At 45.7% G+C, this 7,053-nt stretch overlaps 1 long non-coding RNA gene across 1 annotated transcript in view; it reads left to right on the top strand.

The window, feature by feature from the left end:
- The first annotated feature begins 1,362 nt into the window (after positions 1-1,362).
- LOC148001833 (uncharacterized) overlaps positions 1,363-7,053 on the top strand; it is a 117,117-nt gene continuing 111,426 nt past the window's right edge. The window contains exons 1-2 of the long non-coding RNA XR_015635684.1: positions 1,363-1,621; positions 2,437-2,947. This is a non-coding gene — a long non-coding RNA (uncharacterized LOC148001833). The remainder of the gene's footprint in view (positions 1,622-2,436; positions 2,948-7,053) is intronic.

Here is a 7,053-nt window from a genome sequence, read left to right as displayed (position 1 = left end):
GGATATGAAACAACACGCCAACCCTCCCATTCTCTGGGGTTGGACTGCACCCCTTTGTCCCAGAGCTGGGTGACTGCACTGGCAGGGGAGAGTCGGCTGAGGCTGAAGTTGCCAGAGGAAACCAAACAATTCTTATTTACCAAACTGTCAAAATCCTATCATTGCAATTAAGGAGACGGGCAATTAACTGTGTCTTAATTACAGCAGCTGCCACTTCTTCTGAATGCTGTAATTTACGGAGAGAATGGGAGGAGACTCTAAATTAATGTGTGTCTTTAAACAACGAAAAACATTGATGAGGCCTGAAGGAAATTGTCAGTGGTGGTCTTGGGGCCCCTCCTGAGAGGAGGCATTGTTGGGCGATGCCTCCAAGTGCAGCCATGATTTCCAGAGCCTTTGTTGCTTAACGGCTGCGATTTTGATAAATGCCCAGTGACGTCGTCACATCCTATTTTGTGTATAATGCAAATTTCCATAGCAGCAGCATCTGTGGCAGCCACCGTTAGCCCATTTCAGTTTAGTTGTTTTAAACTTAGCTTGGAAACAAAGACGTTTAAACAATAACTCCAGACTCCCAGGCAGAGAAAGGAGCTGTTCTGTGGAAGCTTATCAGGGATAGATCCACCACACTGAACTTTGTATAGGAGAGCAGTGGGGACCAGGTCACAGCACGAGCTATCCATTGGCCAAGTTGTCTTTAAACTCAAGTCTGACTCCCCCACCCCAGAGTTCATTTCTCTCCAGAGGCTGACTTGCATCATGGTGTATAAGTGAGGGACCCCAGACAGGAGAGATGGCAGAGCCGTGACTCTGAAGATAGTGAGCCTCTCTGGGAAGTTCCTCAGCGTTGGCACTCTGTGGCCTAGCACACGCAGCATGTTGAAGGCCCTGTGTTCAGTCCCTAGCAACAAAGAAAGAATACGGCTGGGGTTATGGCTTGGTTGGTAGAATGCTTGCTTGCCTACCATCCACAACATCCTGGGCTCTATCTCCTGTAGCTCCTGGATATGGCACACGTCTGAAACTCCAGCAGTTGGGAAGTGGGGGCAAGAGGATCAGGAGTTCAAGACCATCCTTGGCTACCTTATGAGTTCAAGGTTTAGGGTACAGGAGACCCTATAGGAAATGGGAAGAAAGGGGGAGAGAGGAAGGTGGCTGGAGAGGAGAGAGGGAAGGACAGAGAGAGGAAAGGAGGGAGAGAGGAAAGCAAGGAGGGTTTCAGAGCGACAGGAAAGGTAACTGGAAGCTAGGATCCAGTCTCAGCGGTGGTCTGGAGCAATGCTCCAGTCCCTGGGAAGTCTGGGACTTGGTGATAACAAAGTTCTCAGACTGGACTGAGCCCTCAGACTGGACTGAGCCCTCAGACTGGACTGAGCCTTCAAACTGGACTGAGCAGGCTTCAAACCTGTTCTCTTCCTGCTTCTCAGCTATGTGACCTTGAGAAAGGCCCTTGTTTCTGAACCACAGGGGCATGTGGCCTTTCACTTGAATACCAGGAAATTGTATCAGCCGTTCACAACTGCTGGAGAGATAAAAGGACAACAGGGCCCAGGGCCTGAACCAGTGACTGGCATGGGAGAAGCCTTGGATGTATGCCAACACATCTCCTCTTTTCTGGAAGGTAACTGAGGCCCTCAGATACTAAGGAATAGGGAGTATTAGTGACCCCCAGAAAAAGCAGCTGCTTTTGATAAGTACTAAGTACACGTTGGGAGAGGAAGACTTAGTCTTAAGGATAAAGGTGGTTACCAGTTATCACCACCAAAGACCAGACTGATGCGGGACTCTTGAGACCACAGACCTGGTCCTGAGTCCTGAAGAAACAGGCTTTGAGGCTGTCCGGGAGCTGTGTGAGAAACTAAACAGCTCAGAGGCTGGCTCCACTCCAGAATGCTGTAGAGAGGAAATTCTCTCTCCTTTATTGCTCTAGCAGCCCGAAGCAGGCCAGTGCAAAAGCACAACTTCTCTCTCCCGCTCCCAACAGGATGTCTCTCCTGGCTGGCCTGGAACTCATTTTGTAGACTAGGTGTGCCTAGAACTCAGCTCCCCCATCTCTCCTCCCAAGTGTCGCATCTAAAGACGTCTGCAACCACACCCAGCCCACAAAAGCAGAGCTCTTACTGTAAAGAGAATAGGAGAAGAATTTATTCTGGAGCCAAATATAAGTGGCATGGCTTGGCCACTCAGACACAAGTTGTTCCAAATGCCACATATCAGTACAGCAATGACAGTTCCAGGAGGCTTTTCTAATTAGAGAATAAAAGAAAGTCATAAATCAAGGTAGTTTTCAAATGCTTTTGTGGAATTACCATGCAGGCAGGTTACTGCATTGTGGGGGAGAGCTCTGCAACTTCCAAGGCTCTGTAATCATGGTAGTTCTAGACAGTCTGGTCGAATTTTTAGCTCAAGTGAGGCTTTGGAACTTCATTTCCACAGGGGAGAAGGAAACGGCATCGGGACCGTATAGTACAGCTCTGCCGTGCCAGACACTCCTTGGGGTGCTACGTTTTGGATAATGTAGTTGAGAACGGTTTTCTACGGAGATCAGCTGATGCCTGTGCAAACCTTCCCGTGAGGGCTGACTCTGACCTGATAACCCACGTGCTCAACACAGAGCCAGCCAAGGGAGCAGAGGCTCTGTAAGAGCTAAGGCTCACCAGTAAGCCACACTTGCCTAAGGGCATATGCTTCCTGAGATGCCAGAGGGTGCTGTTCATAGAACAAGTAACAGGTTTCTACTGCACTAAGCAAGTTCGGTTGACCCAACTGTACTGAAGGTGCTCAATCCCATGCAGTCAGGAAGCACCTCCGAATATAAGCTTACCCCTGATTGGATGAGGTGGAAAGTACCTTGCAGGGGTCGTCTTTATGAGTGACCGGCTGACCTAAATTCGGGGCCATTCTTTGGGAATCTCAGATATGCACCTCGCCAGAGTCCATCTTCCTGGTGAGTATTAAATAAAGCTTGCTTTAACTGGATAATTATGGAACCTGTCTTTCTCCTCGAGATTCTTTGGCTTAACACGTGTTCGTTCTCTGCTGCTGTAACCAGATGTGCAAATCTGGGTAATTTATAAAGAACAAGTTTATTTGTTGGGAAGTCTGAGATCAAAACTGAGGCATAGCTGTCTGCTTCCAAGATGGTGGCATCCTCTGGAAGTCAGGTGCTCTGTCCTCACATGGCAGAAAGAAGAGACCGAAGAGGGACACAATCCCTGTGCGTGAAGCCCTCCTGACTCAACTGCTTTCTGAAAGGCCACACCTCCCAACAGTGCTCACCGGGATTAAATTAACTCGGAGCACATTAGCAGGTCTCTCCTACCTCCCATCCCTACACTCCTCGGACTTCACGTCCAAGGTACACTGGTGTCCGTCACCCTCCACACCCCCACCGCCAGGTGTTCCATTCATCAATGACAGGAGTGGTAGTGCGGTGTGCACAGCTCTGGCCCAGCAAGTTACTGTGGGGTTCCCAGAAGAGGACAGAAGACTGAGCAGAAAAAAGGTGATGGTGCCAGAGGATGGAAGGCAGAAGTGGGAACACAGGAGATCTAAGTGCACCCCACTGTTTTACAATAATGGACGATATATATATCTAACTAACTAACTAACTAACTAACTAGCTAACTAACAGTTTGTTAGAGAGGTAGGGCAGTTACTGTACTATATATATATATATACATATATATATGAAAGAAATATACTGGTCAAGGACTTAAATGCACATGGAAAGGCCTGCTGCACTGTACTCTGAATTTCTAAGAATGGGAGAGTAATATATATATATATATATATATATATATATATATATATATATATATATGTCACTAGATTTACTTATTGTTCTATTGTATTTGCACATGTGGAGATCAAAGGGCAACCTTCAGGAGTCAGTGTTTTAGGGTTTAGCCTGAGGGTGTGAGATCTACCACACCACAACCCCAGGTCACCAGGCTTGGTGGCAAACACCTTTACCTGCCAAGCCATTTCCCCAGCTGGAGGGGTCTGTTTCAATGCCTTCAACTACTTCAGTCTCATCTGAGTTTTCTTTTATTTCCCAGTTGTTAAACTGAACTCACCCGTTTACTCACTTGATCGTGGCTTGTTGGGGGATTATGAACGAAATGTGGATTTGTCCTTGGGAGTTACCATCATAGTCACCTGATAGCTTTACCCAGCTGGCCTTACCTGGAACGGGTCCAGTGGCCAGTATATGGTCTGTCGTGCTGAATTCACGCCAACTGACTTGTCCTTTCCTTCCCATGAGTTAATACCTGTTCTGAGAGGATGCTGTATAGAGGTCAGATGACGACCCAAGGGAAGGGTTCTGTCTTTCACTGTGTGGGTTCTGGGCATTGGATTGGTGTCCTCAACCTGACGCAGGCACCTTTACCTGTTGAGCCATCTCATTGCCCAGTTCAGGTTCCTTGCTGGACCCATTCCGTCTCACATAGGAAAAAGTACTTGCAATGAAAGTGAAGGTCACGGGCTTTCTCTCTCCCTGAGTGACACAGATATAGACCAGATTAAACCAGATTAGAAGCAAATAAAGGTAGATTTATTAGGCGGTAGCTCTCAGTCAGATCTCACAGGTGGAGGTCAGTGGAGTCACAAGCCTGGACTAAAGCAAGGTCTTGGACTCAGCGACACCCTGTGAGCTAAGAGTTGTGATTGTAAAAAAAAAAAAAGAGCTGTGATTGTGTCCATATAAGGTGAAAAGCTGAGCTGACCTGGAGAGGTGATGTGGTAGCCTGCAGTTTTCTGCTTGAGGGTGCAGTTGGTGGGAAGGAGGGCACACAGGTTTCCTAGCTTGTGGGGGGATGAACACGGGTTCCAGCCTAATAGTGAAGGACTAGTTCCTTGCTTGATTCTCTCAGAAACAGTATGTTAGAGAGGTAGGGCAGTTACTGTACACTATATATATGTAAAGAAAGAAATATACTGACCAGTTAAGGACTTAAATGCACATGGAAAGGCCAGCTGCACTGTACTCTGAATTTCTAAGAATGGGAGAGTATACTCTCAGCTGTTGCATGGGTCCTGAAAGGAGAATCAGTTATGAGCACTGTCGCTTGAATCTAAAGTGTCCCAGGAAACCTCAGCTATGGACGGCTTGGTCCTCAACAGAGCAATGTTTATGGGGTGTGCACATGTGTGTGGGTGACTGGATCCTGAGAGGTCTGACTGCACGAAAGGATTCCTTTGTCTGCAGATTCGTAGTTTAATGGGCTTAGGGGGAGGGACTACTGAAATGCCATGCATGACCAATGGTTGATTATAAATGAGATCTTCATAGGTCTTGGGGAAATTTTTAATTTTCCATATAGTTCTTCATAAGAATTTTTAAACTTATTTTGACCCCAAATGAAAGTTATAGTTTTGTAAGAAATAAAATTGTAGAGATATGCACATACCATAATTAAAAATGGCAGAGAGGAAATATGTATATAGTCTTAAGAGTTCTACATTTTCTTGTATTTAAGTTTGTGTCTGAGTGAGGGTGTACACACACGTACACACGGATGTCTATGGTGGCCACAGCAGGGTGGCACAATCCTCGGAGCTGAAATTATAGGCTTTTGCGAATGGGTTGCTGTGGGTCTTGGGATCTGAACTCTGGTCATCATGGCACAGCAATAAACCTAGGACTGAGACTTGTCTCCAGCCCAAGATGTTTACATTTTATGGAAAATAATACATTTTAATTGCATGAAAATATAAAAAGTTAAGAATATTTATCATCTCTATGTATTTATCTCTCATCTATTATAAAATCATCTATCTATCTCTATTTACCTATCTATCATCTATCTCTATCAATCAATCAATCAATCAATCAATCATCTATCTGTGGTGGTTTGAATATGATTGGCCCAGGGAGTGGCACTATTAGGAGGTGTGGCTTTCTTGGAGTGGGTGTGGTCTTGTTGGAGGAAGTGTGTCACTGTGGGTGGGCTTTAAGACTCTCTTCCTAGCTGCTGGGAAGCTAGTCTTCTGTCTGCCTTTGGATAGAGGCATAGAACTCTTAGCTCCTTCAGTGCCATGCCTGCCTGGACACCGCCATGTTTCCCACCATGATGACCGAGCTGAACCTCAAAGCCAGCCCCAATGAAATGTTGTCCTTTATGAGTGGCCTCGGTCATGGCATCTCCTCACAGCAATAAAACCTGAAGACATGATTTATCTGTCTACCTACTGATATGAATTCCCAGAGAAGCCAGTAAAAACCGAAGCAAGTAATTATAGCTAAAATCTGATGCAGAAAAATCAAACCGTAAGTGATGGCCTCCCCTTGCTGGTTTCACTTTCTTCACTTTCAGTTACAATAAACCAAGCTCTAAAAAAAATACTAAATGGAAAGTTCCAGAAATAACCCGGAAGTTTAAATACCATACTGCCCTGTTCTGAGTCCCATGATGAAATCTCTTCCCACCCTGGTCTGTTCTGTCTGTGTCTTGAGGAATTCCTTTGTCTGAGCTGTGTATTCAACCCACCCATTAGTCATTTGGACATTAGTTACTGAACCCCTGTGCTTGTGCTCAGGGATGCTTTATTTCACTTAATGCCACCAGGCACAAAATAGTGACATCAGCAGAGTAGATAAGCCAAGAGGAAGCAGTAAGTATCTTTCTTTAAGTGAAAAGGCAGAGGTTCTTTGTCTAACACAGAAACTGTTAAAAATGTATATTATGTACTGGAGAGAGGCTGGGTGGTAGTTGAGTTCTTATTCACAACCCCCTGAACTCCCATTCCATGGAATTTAGTGCTCTTTCCTGACCTTCGAGGATACTCACAAACTTGTACACACACACACACACACACACACACACACACACACACACACATGCACAGGCACATACACACTCACACACACATGCACATGATCTTTAAAAAGTACATTGAGATTGTGATAATCTGTTAATCAATTTTCTTCAGTCATGAAGTTAATGAGGAAGACGATGTTTGCTGTCACACCTCAAACTGCACGCTGCAGCCATAGGGACTGGACCAAGCTTTGTCAAGATGGGAAAAGCACTAAGTTTTATGGCTCAG

Source organism: Rattus norvegicus, chromosome 13 (genome assembly GCF_021556685.1).
Source record: "Rattus norvegicus strain SHRSP/BbbUtx chromosome 13, alternate assembly SHRSP_T2T, whole genome shotgun sequence".
NCBI lineage: Eukaryota > Metazoa > Chordata > Mammalia > Rodentia > Muridae > Rattus > Rattus norvegicus.
The sequence above is the reverse complement of the archived record's forward strand: the minus strand, read 5'-3'. Positions and strand labels throughout refer to the sequence as shown.